Below are 15,904 nucleotides of genomic sequence, written 5' to 3'. Positions count from 1 at the left end.
AGATGAATCATTTTTTGAAGTTAAAAGGGATGACCTTGCTTTGGATGTTGCTAATTTTTCGGTTGGTAATAATACTGAAGGACTTCTATATGTTGAACATAATGTAAAGGACATCAAAGTCAAGGTGGTTGAGCCTCAATGCATGGACCTGGACGTAGAATCTGATCCAAGTGAGGAAGAAAGTGATGATGATGCATTAAAGGTTAGGTTTGATGATTCAGAGGATGAAATAACAACTGCCATGGATGATGGTTTTATATTCATTGAACTAGAGAAAGCCAAAATTAGATAACAATAGAGTTGAAGTAAATGGAAAGTCATTTAGGTATGAGGTGTGCTATCAAGTCACCCCTGAAGAAATTACCTATAAATAATGAGAAAGTTATTGCTGTTGTACCTAGTTATATGGCCAAATGAGGTAAAACAAGTGGTATTGAAACAAGGGTTGGGGATGGAGACCAATATGTGAATGATGAGTTGGGTAGCTCTGATCTAGATGCATCTGAAGATGAAGCAATGCCCAAGTATGAAATGAATATGAATGTGCAACTAGGCAAAGACTATGAATTTAAGCTTGGAATGGAATTTGATTCCTTAACTGATTTCAAGGATGCTTTAATTGAGTGGTCAGTTTTGAATGAAAAGGAAATTACTTTTGTGAAGAATGAAAAGGATAGAGTGAGGGTAGAATGCAAGAGTAAATGTGGGTTTTTAGGTATATGCTCAAAAGTATGTGGGAGCAAGACTTTTCAAATAAAAACATGGGTGGGGACCTACACATGTGCTAGGGTTTTAAACAATAGAAGTGCTAAGTCCAAGTGGGTTGCAAAAACTGTGGTAAACAAGATACAGAGCAGTTAGAAGGTGAGGATTGCAGACATCATTCAGGACATGAGAAAAACCTACTCAATTGGTATTACACCAAGTAGGGCATTGAAGGCCAAAGAGATAGCTAAAGGAATAGTTGAAGGTGATGCAGTTAGACATTATGCTATGGTTTGGATGTGTGCAGCTGAATTGAAAAGAGTGTGTGATGGAAATACAATTAAGATTAATGTAAATAGACATAACCCATCTATTCAGCCCAGATTTGGGTCTTTCTACTACTGTTTTGATGGATGCAGACCTTTTATTGGTGTTAATGGATGCCATTTGAAGACAATTTTGGGTGGTCAATTGTTGATAGTTGTAGGAAGAGATCCAAATGACCAATATTTTCCATTGGCTTTTGGTGTGCTTGAAACTGAAACAAGAGATAGTTGGAGATGGTTTTTGAAACTTATAATGGAAGACATAGGCCAAGATAGAAGATATGTTTCATCTCAGACCAACAAAAGGTATGTGGTTGTTATATGTTTGTATTGTATTATGTTGAATTCTGCAACTATTATGTTAACTTCTGAATCTATGTTATGAAGGGATTGGTTAGTATTTTTGAAAGAGATGTTTGATAGAATTGAGCACAAATTGTTCCTAAGACATCTGCATGCAAACTTCAAGAAGAAATTTGGTGGGGGCACCTTAATCAGGGATCTGATGATGGGAGCAGCTAAGTGTCGCGGGCGAAAAACCGTTTTGTTCCTCTTTTTGTGGATGAGACACCTGATGCCTTCTTTGGGCTCGAGTGCTCAAAAAAAATGATTTTTCTTTTGTACCGACCAAACTTTTTATTATTTCCAAAGGAGGAAAAGGAAAAAAGCTGCAATAACCTAAAAGTGGGGGGAGATCTTGGGTAAGAGGGTTGGTTATACGAAGGGAAGGTATTAGCACCCAACGTATCTATAGTACTCTATAGGTTTCTTTGCTTTGTTTTTCATTCCATTCTTGTTATGGTGGAGGTTCTTGTGAAAAAGAGGTGGGACCTAAGGTGTTTGTTTGATTATGCTCGCAAAGATCATCGCGATCCTCTGCATACATATCCCTTAGAGGGAATCAGAGCATCTGTAGCTCGGGGTCTACGGGTGCTAAGGTTTGAATGGTTTTTTTTGTTTTGTTTTGCTCGCCAAGGATCGACCTTGTGCCTACGTATTCTCAAAGGGATGTTGAGAAAGTCAGAGCAATCGTAGTTCCCACTTATGCTAGTGGAAGCAAAGGAAAATAGACAAATGTCGTCTAAATGCTAGATGTATCTAATCTATATCATCACATACATCTGTTTGATTTTTGTTGTTTGTTTAACCAGCCTTGTGGCAAAAACTTTCAATGAAGTCAGCCTTGTGACAAAAAGTTTTGATTAATCAGCCAGCCTCGTGGCAAAAGTTTCAATGAAGTCAGCCTTGTGACAAAAACTTTGATTAATCAGCCAGTACGGTGGCAAAACGGTTTGATTGATTAGCCAGCCTTGTGGCAAAAAAGAAGTTGATTGATTAGCCAGACTTGTGGCAAAAAAGTTTGATTTTGATTGATTGATTGTTTGTGATGATATATAAGAGATACTCCTAGCATAGAGATGAAAAATGTCTAATCTCCTAGGGTATTTGTTTTGGATATTGGGGATGCTTATAAGAAGCCCGTGGGTCCTTGTACGAAGCCCAAGAGGAGGCTATCCGAGGGTCCTTGCATTGTAAGCCCAAGAGGAGGCTATGGGAGGGACAATCCAGGGTCCTTGCATTGTAAGCCCAAGAGGAGGCTATGGGAGGGACACTCGTTTGTACAAAGCCCAAGGGGAGGCATGGTATAGTTGGTTTGAGCTCTTAGAGCGATTTCACCGGGAAACCATACTCTATGTCCTAACCTAAACTAGGGAGATTCTTTGCACGAAGCCCAATAGGAGGCTATGGGGAACCTAGTGTTGTACTAAGTTGAACAAGTATATATAACACAATCACAAGTATGAACAAGTACGAACAAACATGAACAAGTACATGAACAAATATGAACAGTTATATAACAAAGTGTGTGTATATAATGGAGTTTATGAAGGAAATATACCTGTAAGCATGATCCATTTGTATACACAGGGCTCGGGACTCACACTCGGGGAGAGGTCCACTTGAGTTTATTCAAAGCTATGTAAACAGGTATTTACAAAGGGGCTTGGGACTTATACCTACATGGAGGCCCATGGTATATTTTTGGGAAGATTTAAAGAAACCTTCATTTTTGGTTTGTTATTCAAAGTTAAAAAACAGATTGAGATATGTACAAAAGGCGTACAATGAAATACCTAATTTCATGTACTGGAATGGGTATGTACAAAAGGGGCTTGGGACTTATACCTACGTGGAGGCCCGTGGTATATTTACAAAACATGGTTGATCGTTTTATTTACAGACGCGTCGTTTGTTGTTTTGAAAACAGTTTGAAAAGTATTGTTTTGAAAGAGTTTTCTGTACAAAGAAAAACTGTATAAGAAAAAAGAGTGGGTCTTATACTCTCTAATATTCGAGAGGCCCCACATCATTTTGAAAATCAATTGATCAATTAAAAAGATTTAATCAATAGTTTCAAAAAGAAATGGTTTATTGTCTTTGAAATGAATCGCGATCGTTTGCTTTAACATGATTTGAATTTGACAAAAGTCAACTTAATTAAGTTAAAATCAAATTTTAATGCTTAATTAAGACCTAAGTGATTAGGGTTTGATCACAAAATAATTACAAATGATTAAGTTTGAAAATCAAATGAAAAATAATATTTTAAAGTATTTAAAAACATTTAAAAACATGTCATTTTAAACCTATTTAAAAATGTATTAAATAAATCTTTTTTGATGATTTTTTTAGTATTCATAAAATATATGTGTTAAATAAAGAGTGTACAAAAAATGAATGAAAAATGAATTAATTTGATGTGTTAAATAATTAAATGAAGTTGTAAAAGAAAAATGAAAGAAAAATAGTTGTAAAAAAAATGTTTTGGTCCCTAAGGGTGTTGAACCCGTGACCTTATGCTCATCAGCCAAAACAACAACCAACTGAGCTGCGCGCGCAGCTTGTTAATGATACACGTTCATTTAATTATATTTAAAAACAAGTATTTGAATTTCTGAACAAAAAAATGGCGCCAAGAACACCATCCCCATTTGATTTTGAAAATTCTGAAAACTGAACCAAATTGATCAAGTGAAGGGTCTAACTCACTCGTTTTTTCACAAGGATCATGATGGTGGTCTTTAATTTCATTTATTTTCACTCTAAGATCATTAATTTTCTGATGAACACGAAGAACCCTAATTCTATGATTCAATCTGAAATCGTGTTTGTGCAAGATAATTGGCAATTGATTGAGGGTTAATGATCCATGCATGTGCAGAAGCAAGATAGTATGGCAGTTTTTCATTTATGATGCATGTATGATAGAGTTTGAAATTCAAGAGAGCTTACCTTAAAAATGGCAAAACTGGAAATTGAATTCTGCAAATGAGGGATTCCAGATGTTGTTTATTGATCTGAACACCTTCAGTGGACCTTATGGAACATGTTTGAAGTCTTGGAATGAACTGAAAACCTCTTGATCAGTTTGTGGTACCCGATCTGCAGAGCTTTAGTGTGAGGATCGAATTTGATGATTTTGATGTTTCAGATCATGGATGATGATTGGGATAGTTCATATATGGTACATGGATGGTGTTAGAAGCATTAGTTTGGACAGAAATGAGCTTGTGTGGATTTTGGCATGATAAGGTTCATTTCATGTTCATATGGAGGTTAAAAAGTGAATCTGAGTTTTGGGGTGATTTGGGGTGTGTGAGTGGTTCAAACACATCCCATATGATGTTTATGAGTTGCTAGAACCATCACTTTGGCCATAACTTCAAGGGTTTGGAGGTTGAGTTTTCTACCTCTCTTTGAAACTTAAAACTTGCAATTCAAGAAAGAAAGAGAAAACCTATAATTTGTGAGGTTTTGGTGTGTATTTGAATGAAGTTTGGACCTCTATTTATAGGCCAAAGTGTCTGAACTCAGAGCTTTGCAACTTGATCAAGAATTGGTGGTTTGGCACTTAAGGGATAGAAAGGAATCTTACCATTAAATGCATATGGTTAAAGTTACCAAACCATGGTTAAAATTGGCTATGCTTCTTATCTCTTTCCCATCTGTCTCAAATCAGAAAATATCTTCCAATTATTGCCTCTATGTATCATTACTTGGATCATTTGGCAAATTGGTTCATAACTTAGTGAAAATGGCATGAAATTTCAAGTGAAAAGTTCACTAATGTCAAAATTCAAAACCATGGCTACACTCCATATTTTTTCATGCTCTTGGACATTTTAGAAAGCTCATATTACATACTTCAAAACCCTAGTTGAAAGTTTCTTCAAGATCCTTAAGGAAGTGGGTGAAAAAGATCCATGAACTTTGAAGAAAATGAAGTTTTAAGTGAAGTTTTCAAAAGATACCAACTTTGAAGCTCCATATCTCTTAAATGGTTGATCTTATGAAAAAAAATTATATGTGACAAAGTTGTTTATTGGATCAAAATATACAACTTTCATGTTGGGAGTTTTTTTCAGTTTGTAGGTGAAATTTTGAGAAATTCCCTTCCAAAGTTTGGAAAAAACCATGAAAAACACTTAGAAAAAATTTCTAAGTATGAAAGTCAAACTTTTGACTTTTTGATTCTTGATTGATTTTCTTGATTTTTCTTGATCAAATGACTTCCCATATCATATATTGATGATTTAAAACTTCAAAAGTCATGGTTGACCAAAATTCCCCAAAAGTCAATGGTGTTCTTGTACAGTTGACTTTTTCAGACGAATCGCGTTTCTGGAGATTTCAAATGAGACAGGCTATCCCCACCAAATGAATGGTATGAATGGATCATATTGAGGCATTAGAGGATATTGAGCCATGGTTTGAGTTGTGGCACCATGTCCTGATTAAAAAGTCAGTTGTTCAGTGCATTAGATCAAAAACCCTAATTGTCGACCTGATGAGATTGATGACTGTAGGTCTTGAATTGAGATGTAATTTCCATTGGATATTGTCATAGGGATTATTTGAGGATGATTGAAACCTTTGATTGACTTCCTGGGGATTTTTAGGGTTTCCCAAATGTGATCCCTGATTTTAGTCCCTGATAGTTCAAAACCCTAATCTGATGATTTGAAATTTCTCTGTTGATCAATCCTTGTGTAGGAGATATTATGAGCCAATGGATTAGGTCACAATAATACACTTGGGGTCTTGAGGTCATGTCCCAAGCCATTAGGTCAAATTCTGAGCAAAAGTCAGGAGTATGCTATCTTCAGTCAAAACCCTAATTCAGTCGATTCAGAGCCTTTGAGCTTGTTGAAATGAATCTCTGAGGACCAAATGTTGATTTTTGATGAAGATAGTTCTTTTGAGATGGAGGGAGAACAAAACCCTAGTTGATTGTTGCTTGTACTGATGAGTGATCTCTTGTTTAAACCCTGCTGAGCATAAGTAGCAAACACAAGCTATGCAATTTGTTAGAGATGCAAATGATGCATATGCAATGATATAAGGTGGTATCTTAGGTCAAAAATTGGGGTATGACACTAAGGCAACCTATTTTCAAGCATGGGAGGAGAAGATGGTTGAATTAAAGAAAGTGGATTCAAAGGTTTAGGAATTGCTGATGAATGTTCCTACAAAATCATGATGTAAGCATGTTTTTAACATATATCCTAAGTGTGATGTACTAATAAATAACATCTCTGAATCGTTTAATGCAACAATACTTGGTGCTAAGGAGAAACCTATTCTAACAATGTGTGAATGGATTAGGACATATTTAATGAATAGAATTTCTACAACTACTACAAAACTAGAAAGGAGGGAACATAGGATAATGCCAATTCCTATAAAGAGAATGGATAAGGAGGCCTATATGAGTGGGAAACGAACTTCAAGTTGGTCTATGGGTGATAAATGGGAGGTAAAACATGCATTCAACACTCAGCAATTTTTTGTTGATGTTGGAAAAAGAACTTGTTCATGTGGGTTTTGGGATTTAGTAGGTATTCCATGTAGACATGCATGTGCAGCATTAGCATATAGGCAACAAAAACCAGAGGAGTATGTAGATGATTACTACTTTAGGAAAAAATATGCATTGGCATATAGTGTTCCAATAATCCCAATAAATGGGATGGATATGTGGCCAATAGTTGAAGCAGGTGAGTTAAACCCACCTTTGTACAAGAAGGGACCTAGCAGACCAAAAAAGCTTAGGTTTAGAGAATTGGGTGATGGTAATACAAGAATAAGGAGAGTTGGAGTGACCTATAGATGTACCAAATGTGATCAAATGGGACATAACTCAAGAGGTTACTTCTCAGAATCCATAGGCACTTAAAAGAAAGGTAAAATTGTAATCAACTATTAATAGTGTTATGATTTTATTTGTTGGACTGGGTTGATATAATTGTGTTTAATTTATCTTTTGTATAGAAAGGCTCCTAGACATTATGCTAAATAAGGTAAGGCACAAATTGCTGCATATACAGATGAACAAGCTACTGCACATGCAGATGAAGTAGCTGCCACACATGCTGATGAACTACCAGATGACAATGTTGCACAGACAAATGAACTAGAAGATGCACAAGTTAACAGTGTTGTAGGAACATATGAACTACGAGATGCACAAGTTGACAACACTGTTGCACAAGTTGACAACATTATTGCACAATTTGATAACACTACTGCCCAAGTTGACATGACTACTCTAGTCAAACCAATTAAAGCTGTCAAGAAAATAATTTCCAAAGACCAAGAAAGACTGCACCTGCACTTGCTACTAATGATGAAAGGTTTTATAAGTTATATGGAAAGAATGAGAATGAAGCAACTCCTGCTAAGATGGTGAAACATGAGCTACCCAAAAGATCAAGTGATAGGTTGAAGACCTTGAAAACTAAGTCAATTAAAAAGCCTGGATCAAGCAACACATAACCAATGCTCATACCTGAGGATGAAGATGGAAGTTTAACTCAAGAAACCACTCAAGTTATCGCAGACCATAAGTTAGGGACATGTCTAAGGACACTGAGATCTTGGGAAGATATTGCAAAAAGTTTAACTCAATGAATTGAATGAAGTTTTTAAGTCTATGTTTTTTGTTAATTCTATTTTGTAATGGTTTTGTAATGTTAATGTTAAGACCTTTTTTAAGGCTTATAAACATATCTCGAAATACTTATATCAGTATCTTGTAATGGTATCACCTTTTGTAATGCTTATGACAGTATGTTGTAATGGTACCACTTTTTGTGATGCTATAACATTATCTGTTATTGAAACATTAATATGCCATTGTTTTCATTAAACCATAAGTAACATTACATTGTTATCATTACACTGAATTATTAATAGAACAAAACATGATAAATGGGATGTACTATACATCTGAACATATTCTAACAGGAACATTACATTGACCTGTAATCACCCTAAGACTACAGTTTAGTTAACTCATTTTACACACAACAGCAAAATAATATCCATGATGCAAGAAGGGCAACCATCATCTAAAAACTCTTCTTCCTTTTAATCTGCAACAACATTTTTCAGTTTCTCCACCTTCTTTGAGCTTGACTGTTTAACAAATTCTTTGGCAAACTCCTTCCCAAACTCTTGGCCATATTCCTTAAGATAACCAGCCAATTCTTCACCTCTTAACATCTCGTGATTTTGACTACTCAATAAAAATTCTTTCACTTCATCGTCCCAAATGAATAACTCGCAGGAATCATCACTATGCGTTAAAACATTAGGGTTGAATGAGATTTCGGAAAAAATATCAAAAACGACGAATCAATAAGAAATACCTTTCCAACATTTTTGCACCTCAAGAACTTTTGGTTAGGGTTTTCCTGTGTCTTCGAAACCCACATCTTCATTAAAAGATTGCAACCACACCTTGGTATTTCTCTTCTATTGAAGTTTCCAATTGATGAATTCCTGCTTCCCCCCATTAGCTAACCCTAATTTCATGATTTGGAGAAGAACAACCTTATTTTGAGCGAAGAAGCATATGTTATGGAGAAGAACAAACCAGAATGGTTTTGTAAATATATTAAGTGAAATTATATAATGTGGCACTGGTATGATGAATTTCTGCTTCCCCCCATTAGCTAACCCTAATTTCATGATTTGGAGAAGAACAACCTTATTTTGAGCGAAGAAGCATATGTTATGGAGAAGAACAAACCAGAATGGTTTTGTAAATATATTAAGTGAAATTACATGATGTGGCACTGGTATGTAAATTTGGCATTTATATTAAATGAAAAACAAAAAAAATCACACTAGGCATGCCACATATGCTCAGGGCGTATGTCATTTTACCCCAAGGTTAAACTCAAGAAAATCTTCTAATGGCAAGGTTACATTTACAAAAAAAAAAAAGTTCCAGGGGGTAAATCAAAAGTGGCCTATATGGCAGGGGGCAAAAAAGGTAATAACCCATGATAAAAAAAGTGATAAAAAACAGGAACAACTTTACTATTTATTCAATTATTTTTGTAAATAATGGCAAATCAAATATAATTTGCATATAGGAAAAATTAAAATTATTGAATCAAATAATTTTTATTTTTGAAAAAACGTAACGCACTAGGACCTGTGCGAACGTAAGGGTATCTATACTTAAGGGTGGCTAAACGGCCAGGTCGTCCTGCCTTTTGCCCGTAAAAAAAGTAGCGGGGCGGGCAAGCCCGTAAAATGGAAATGAACATGGAAATCTAGGCCGCCACTCCAAGGTGGCAGGTTGGCGGACGGCGGACTTGCCCGCCTATTTTTTTCTTCATTTTCTAATAGATTAATTGACTTTTTTTACATTTCAATTAGATTTTTCACTTATTTTTTAGAACAATTTTCTATAAAAGCATTTTTTTAAATAAATTTTACTTAAAAAATATTGCATATATTCACAAATAAATGTATAAAATAAAATCATCAAGAGTTGTTATTACTAGAATTAACTAAAAAGGGCGGACATAAGGAGGAACGGGCTGAACTGATAGGCTAGGCGGATTTTGGAAGCGGTGGGCTATGGCTGGGCCGACATTAGCGGGCGGCGGGCTTTGGCGGGGCGGGTATTGGTGCGTGACGCGGCGGGCCGAAAATCCCAATCCAATTTGCCACTTTTTGACGGGTATGCGAGTTGGCCAGGCGGACCACAACTCGTTTCGCCACTCCTATCCATACTAGAATCTGTGCGAACCCACGGGTTATTATATTTTTGTACAATTAAAGAAATTAAGTAAATAAATTTTAAATAATGTATGAATACGAACACAACCAAAGCGTATTTATTTATGATACTAATATTTATTTATATAATTAAAATAATATTTTCAAATACTATGTTATTATTTGATATTTATAATATTAAATAATTGCATAAATATTATTATAAATAATGTCAAAATAAATTTAATATTTAGATAATAATAAAAAAATTTTGGTTAAATAATTTTGTCTTTCTGTTTTTTCACATTTTAGAAATATATGCGCGTAGTGAACCAGTACCCGTACAAACGCACAGTGTCCATATCAGAATTTGTGCGAATCCACGAGATATTACATTTTTTATACAATTAAAAAAATAAAAATAATCGGACTAAACCTGTGGTGATAAACAAAAAATAAAATAAAAATAAAAATATTTAAAATAATGTATGAATCCAAACACGAGAAAATATGTTGCTTTTTAATTATTTATGTTACTAATATTTTTATTTTGAAATTAGTTACAATTTAAGATAGAATATTTTTTAAGATAATATTTAGAAAATTGAAATATATATTATTGTTGTAAAATAATTTTGTTTTTATTTAAAAAATATGTCTTTCTTTTAAAAACAATAAACTCTTTTTCGTAAGATAATTTTGTTTTTCTCATTTATAATTTAAAAATAAAATCGTGCGTACCACAGCAGTACCCGTGAAAACGTACGGGTATCTCACTAGTTTTTTTATCAAAGAGAAACAAAGAAGATGAAGTGACCTTTCATAAGTAAGAAATAAAAGGGTTTAATATACGATACCCCCTATCAAATAAGCGATATTTGATATTCCCCCGTAAAAAAATTATGATTCCCCTATTAAGAAACCCATATTCTAAATTGTGTTCCCCATGCTGACATGGCTAGGAAATCTTCACACTTGACACCCCTTAAATTTTTTTGTCTAAATTGGCATTCCACGTGGCATTTTTAAATTTTTTTTATTAATTTTTTTATATCAATGTGAAATTTGTATTTTTTATTATTTGCATTTTTTTACTAATATATTTATTTTTGATTTCTTAAATCATTTTCATTAATATTTTTTATTAATCAATTTTTTAAATTATAAAAATATGTCATTTGGGCCTAAGCCCATTTTGGTTTGAAAAGCAGCTCATTCACTTAATCTGTCTTCAATTCATTTGCATGTATGTGTGTTGGTTTTATAAACACTCACTTGCTCTTTGTATAAAATAATGTGCGACAATAAAAGTGTAGTATTTGTTGCATTTTGGTTTTGCAGTTTGTATCACTTACTCTCTTCCCTGTTCACGTATAGATCTCACCTTCCATCACCATTGACACACATTCAACTTACATCAACTCAGAACAGCCCTAACGAACCACCTTAACACCATATCCAAAATTTGATGACACGGTGATTTGAATAATGTGTCGGTTCTTGCAGAATAATTTGTCAGCTACTTTCATACATAGAGACACACCACTTCTTCGTAGCATTAGGAGCAAAATACTCAGCTACAAACTTCCTCCAAAACTCGATGTTGTTATCCTATATATAAAATCCAAGTGCAAAAGTTATTATTAATATAGCATATGATAGACATAGAACAAAGCTAATATATAGATAAATTATTACCTCTGGTCTATGTTTTTGCTGATACATTTCGTGTGTCAGCCGCCTTGCACCATATTATTTAGACACGTGTATAGTATAGAATATTTTACGCTAACTATATAGATATTCATAAGCATAAGCCACACTATATAGTATAAAAACTGAATGGGGAAGATGAAAGATATTCATAAGCATAGGCCTTATTCATAAGCAATAAAGCTAACTATATAGATATTCATAAGCATAAGCCTTATTCTATGCATTTATTTGTTGTTGTGTCGAATGCTGAGGTGAAGCTTTTATGATGATGCATTTTGTGGTTGTTGTGCAATTTCTGTGAATCCTGCATGTATGTACCGGCTTATTGTTGAGTTACTGCATGCGTTTAATGAGGTTATTAGAGTAAGCAATTCAACCTTGGTAGTATTGATAAATATATTAAATTGTAGTATTTATAGTGATGAATAAGAGAAAGAGTGTGTTGTATTTATAATATGGTGATGATAAAATGAAGAAGAAGCAACTTGCAACTATTTTGGAAATTATTACAACTGTAAGTTGTGTTGTTGAATGATATATGTTGCTTTCATATATGTGTCGTTGAATTCTGTCATGAATATATGTTGCAGTAGGTGTCGTACAAAGATTTACAAACATAACAACTTTAAAATATAGTCTCTTAGGATCTTTTGGGGTAAGGTTACTGTTTTAATGTCAAAGAGTGAGATTGGATTTTTTGGGTTGTCCAACTGCAGCTTTCATAATACTTTAAATTAGTAGTTTATAGGATAGTTTTCATTCAAATCAGTGAGAAGTTGTATTATTAGCTTCATGATGTAAATATTTCTTTTACATTTTTATGTTTAGTATATATATATATATATATATATATATATATATATATATATATATATATATATATATATATATATATATATATATATATATATATATATATATATATATATATATATATATATATATATATATATTACCGAGGATAAATTGGATAGAAAATGTCTATATCTAAATCTTGTATCCTTTGATTTCTTAATGATTAATTGTTAGGTCAGTAAGATATGTCTTCTTCTCTACCTGACGACAATTAATGGGAATCAAGTCCCTTGCTTTGGTGTGTGATACCATACCAATCATTTATGGTTATCTTCTTTTCTGTCTGATACCGTACCAGTCATTTATGGTTATCTGTTTTTCTGTCTGATACCATACGAGTCATTTATGATTATCTGCTTTTCTGTCTGATACCATACCAGTCATTTATGGCTATTCATACGCCTTGAATGCTCTGTTTGTGTGTTAAAATACATTAATAAAAAATACGATATATTGATCTTGGGTCGGTAAGTTCAATTTGACTAATTTAAGTTGGCCTAGCTCGACTAGGAGGGTTGTTGAATCCGAGTTTGAATTCGATACTAATCATGGATATAAGGATGTTGCATTTTGGAGTTGGATTTAAACATATTACTTATGTTACTTTTAGTTAAGATGAATGAAATTGGAATTATCTTGTCTAAACATTTTTAAGGTGATCTTTGTGCATTTTATTCATTGTTAAAACTTTTTTTTTGTTATAAATAAAAGTAAATTATTTTTTAACTATAATACTAATATTCTTAATATATATTTATTTTGACTAAAGCATATATAATTAAATTGCACTTTATATCGAATATTAATAAAATATTTTATAAAATTTAACATGTATTTTGAATGAGAAAATTAAGTATATTTAATAAACATTTTTAACAACAGTAAAGTTAGACTTTTTCTTAAAGAAAAACAATTCAAACTAATTCTCTCATTCTGGTTTTGAACAAGTTTTTGTTGGTTTTGAAGTTATTATTCTTTACATGTTCTCAACAATTTTGATATCATTTGATTTTTTTAGCTAAAGGGGTCAAGTTCGTAAAGAATAATTTAAAAATTAAATAAATAGCATAAAAGTTAGACTTTTACCTATTTTCTTGATAAAGTTTAATACATAAAGCAGCCATCAAAATAGAAAATAAAACATAGTCCTCCAAAAAAAACAATCCACCCGACCCATATCATATTCTATGGACTCACTTCACTATAAATTATGTCCATGTCTGCTTCTCATTCTTTACAATAATTACTAATTACACCCTCAAATATGGAATGCTGTATAATAATTTACCATTATGAGAGTTTCTTTTGTTTATTCACCATTATGAGAGTTTCTTTTGTTTATTTCAGATGTTTCTATGTTAAATTTCTCAAAGCTCCCAGAAAGCTCAAAGATTGAATAAATGAATTATTTTCATAAATTATTTTCAAGAAATGTCGTATTTATTGAATTGAGAGAATAAGAGCATGTGGAGGCTCAAGGAAATCGTTTGTAATTTCTGTTTTATTTTTATTTGAATTCACTATTTTTCTATTTACCATTACAATGTATAATTTCTGCATTTTACGTATTTTATTTGTCATCTTTATAAGTTTTTTTTGTCTATTATCAATATATAAGGCACATGGGTCAGTATATAATTTTAATAAAAAATAAACATATGAATTCAATAATAAAAGTATATAAGTTACAAGAATTTCTTTACCATTTAATATAAACAAAACTTTTATTTAAATATTTCAACAAATACCCTTTGACTGGACTTGGATAATTAATGCTATTTTTATATAGAGAATTTCTTTGTACACCTCTTAACTTTTTTTTTAGGGTTTTTGGCGAAATTCCAGTTTTACTCCCCTAAATTTGAAGATGCATATTCGACCATACTAATTTTCATTTTTTTAGGGGTTCTTTCGGAGATGTATTTTCAAATTCACCTGAAGTTGATCAAGCAACTATGTATACGGGTCCTGATTGTAGTAGTCTTCCGGCATTTAATGTCTTAACTTATAATTTGTGCTCTGTTTGGTAAAAACAATTCAGTGTATCTCTAGATACGTTTCCTTAAGAAAAATGATAGATGGATGTTTTATAAGCTGAACTGTTGACAAATTATTCTTCAAATCACCTTAGAAGTGTGTCGAGTAGAGTATAACCATCAGTCTATCCCTGGTGTAGCGCTTAAGTACAATTTGGTTCATGGATGAGGTAGAGAGATGTGAATATGTTATAAGTTTTATATTTCTGTTTTGCAACTATTTTATTCATCTGCAATAGGGATGGCAAGCTGACCCAAACCCGCAGGGCCCACCCGCACCCGAACCCGAGTCAAAGGGTGAAAACCAAAGTTGACTGGGTTTGGGTTCGGGTTCAGGTGCCACCCTATATTTCGGGTTCGGATTTTGGTAGTGTGAAACCCGCACCCGAAACCCGAAATCACACCCTCTTTTAAATATATATATATATATATATATATATATATATATATATATATATATATATATATATATATATATATATATATAATATATATTGTGGAAAGTTGTAGGAAAAATGTATTTTGTGTATTTTGTTACGGGTTCGGATTTGGGTGAAAAAACCCGAAACCCAGCAGGTGTGGGCGTGGGTGTTATTTTTCCACCCGAACAGTATTTGTTTGGATTCGGGTTCGGGTGCCGATTTCGGGTGCGGGTTTGGGTAGTGTGAAACCCGACCCGACCCGATCCGTTGGCATCCCTAATCTGCAATGAATAGTGTTCTTTAGAGGTGAATGAACAAGATATGAATGAACAAGATTTATAAAATACATGCACGCATGTATATTTGTACCCCTGACAAACAATGAAATTTGTAACTTTTTATTGTTCAACAGCGATGTGGCTTGAGATTTAAAAATTAATAGAGTATGATAGCGTATGGAATATACAAACTGAATACACATATACAACATTAATCTTCTATATGTGGAAAATAAGTATTAGGGGTTGCACCTTCTAAGTCACTTCTATAATTCAATAATAAATTTAATGTTTAAGTGTAAACAGGGTGTTTTATTAGACGCATTTCCGAAACACTTTGAAAGTTGATTTGAGGTGCGTTCGTAGATGCATCTCCGAAGGGCATTTTAGATTTTCAGGGTTTTTTTCACCTTACAAGATGTACAAAGAAATTTCCTTTTATCTATGAAGGCTTTTTTTAGCCATTCTATGAGTCGAGCCTTTCAACT

The 15,904-nt window shown here is 33.1% G+C and overlaps 1 protein-coding gene across 1 annotated transcript in view; it reads left to right on the top strand.

Moving 5' to 3' along the window:
• Positions 1 to 15,904, top strand: part of LOC131661497 (very-long-chain 3-oxoacyl-CoA reductase 1-like) — a 36,839-nt gene that overhangs the window by 18,547 nt on the left and 2,388 nt on the right. The gene's annotated exons all lie outside the window — the stretch shown is intronic.

This window comes from Vicia villosa, linkage group LG3, assembly GCF_029867415.1.
Source record: "Vicia villosa cultivar HV-30 ecotype Madison, WI linkage group LG3, Vvil1.0, whole genome shotgun sequence".
Classification (NCBI taxonomy): Eukaryota; Viridiplantae; Streptophyta; class Magnoliopsida; order Fabales; family Fabaceae; genus Vicia; species Vicia villosa.
The sequence above is the reverse complement of the archived record's forward strand: the minus strand, read 5'-3'. Positions and strand labels throughout refer to the sequence as shown.